Consider the following 2,597-nt stretch of genomic DNA (forward strand, 5'->3'; position numbering starts at 1 on the left):
TGAGGGGTGAGGGGACGGGGTGGGCAGAATCATGCAGGCACAGGGAGAGAACTGGCTTCTAAGCATTGTTGATCTCAAGCCTTGGGAATTACACCCCTAGCCCAGCAAACAGCCCTCCGGACAATCACCTACGGGGACACTGTGAGTTGACCTGCATATGGCATTGAGAAAACACCAGGCCACTAGCAGGCAAGGTGATGGTTTGATTCCACCTGGTGGTGCCAGAGGGGAGAAAGCCAATTGGATTTTATAACAGGGGACTTGAAGAGAGATGAAGGTGATAATAGGCATCGATACTTAGTAATGAATTATTTAAAAGACAATGTATACAGAGGATTGTATCATGCACAATAGACGTGAATGGAAACACAAGGGACATGCTTGTGTACAAATCTCAATATTTAATTTTACACTGATTTAATATTACAGTAAAATATTAATATTAATTTATTAATATTAATATGTTATTACTATTAATAGTAATGTATTACTATTAGCATGAATTTATTAAGTAATTAATAAAATGTTATTTTATTTTAATATTACACTAAAAAATACAGCACTGGCAATTCAAGTCCACCAGATGCTGTGCTGGAGAAGTGGGGGGCAATCTCTTCCTGTACCAGTCAGATCTGATATGACGGTACCCACACAAAAAAATTTTTTAAAAATACAGCATTGGCATCTACACAGTTCTGATTCTTGGGGACCCTGTAGGAGAGAGAATAAATTGCCTAAAAACTGGGAGGTGTGGAGAGACGCAAAAAAACCCCCACATATTTCTCCCCCACAAGGGTCAGCTTTTGGATTAGCTGCAATGCAATTGAACAAGAAAACACCAATTTTCTCTGGGGAGTGAATTTAAACATGCAAAGTTTGCACCACCCTTGAGTGGAATTCTGGGTCCCAGGAACTCTGGAGGACAAGGCCCAGCTGCCTCGTGAGGTTTCAAAAGCTGTGACTCTTTACACAGAAAGAGAAACTGTGTTACAGAGATAGATGATAGATAGATAGATAGATAGATAGATAGATAGATAGATAGATAGATAGATATAGCTAGATGATAAATGGTAGTAGATCGATAGATGATAGATAGATAGATAGATAGATAGATAGATAGATAGATAGATAGATAGATAGATAGAGGATAAATGGTAGATGATGGATAGATGATAGATAGATAGATAGATAGATAGATAGATAGATAGATAGATAGATAGATAGACAGATGGATAGACGATAAATGGTAGATGATTGATAGATGATAAATGGTAAACGATTGATAGATAGAGATATAGATAGACAGATAGATGATAAATGGTAGATGATAGATAGATAAACAGACAGACATACAATGAGATGATGGATGGACAGATAAACAGGTAGAAAGACTGAAGAGCGATGATGTCATTTTGAAGACTAAGGTGTGCCTGATTTAGGCACACATCAGGAGATACTTGACTGTCTTTTGAACTACAATTAACACCTTTTGTATCAGCAGTCAAGAAGCCAAAAGACACATTGCATTGAGGGGAAAATCTGCTCTCAAGGGCCTCTCTCAGGTGCAACAATGTCATTTTAAAGAGTAAGGTGCGTCTGATTCAAACTATGTCTTTTCAATCACGTGCTGCGCATCTGAATTGTTGGACAATGACCACGGATGACAGGGAAAGACTTGGTGCCTTTGAACTGTTGTTGATAAAGAGAACTGAATTTCTGTAAAGATGGCCAAAAGAACAAATAGATTTATTTGGGAGAAAGTACAGTCAGAGGGCTCGTTGGAAGAAAGGATGGTGAAACTTCCATCTCATTGACTCTGGGCTTGTTGTCAGGAAGGGCCAGTCTTTAAAGGGCAGGAAAGACATGATGCTGGGGACCATAAAGGGTCAGGGAAAGAGAGGGAGACCCTCAACACGATGGGTTGACACAGTGACGGCAGGAATGGGCTCACGTCCATCAGAGTTGGGGAGAATGCAGCAGGACACGGCAAGGCTCTGATCTGTTATTCACAGGGTCGGGATGAGTTGTTCTCGAAAACATTTCACAAAGTCGATATTCAGACAGTGTGGTAGATTTGTACTTATACACAGGGTTCTAGATAGTTAATAGTGAAAGAAAGAAAGAGGCAGATAGATGGACGGGTGGACAGAAGGATGGATGGATGGATGGATGGATGGATGGATGGATGGATGGATGGATGGGTGTTTAAGTGAATGGATGGAAGGAAGTCTGGGTGGATGGCTAGATAGATAGATAGATAGATAGATAGATAGATAGATAGATAGATATAGACAGACAGGTGGATGCGTGTATAAATTCATGTGTGTACAAGATGATGGATGGATAGATGGATGGATAGGTGGGTGGATGAATGGATGGACAGGTGGATGGATGGATGGATGGATGGATGGATGGATGGATGGATGGATGGACAGGTGGATGGATGGATGGATGGATGGATGGATGGATGGATGGATGGATGGTTAAGTGGATGGATGGAAGACTGGATAGATGATAGATAGATAGATAGATAGATAGATAGATAGATAGATAGATAGATAGATGATACACACACAGACAGGTGGATGCGTGTGTAA

This window comes from Elephantulus edwardii, unplaced genomic scaffold (assembly GCF_000299155.1).
Source record: "Elephantulus edwardii isolate Elephantulus edwardi_28Jun2011 unplaced genomic scaffold, EleEdw1.0 scaffold00410, whole genome shotgun sequence".
Lineage (NCBI taxonomy): Eukaryota > Metazoa > Chordata > Mammalia > Macroscelidea > Macroscelididae > Elephantulus > Elephantulus edwardii.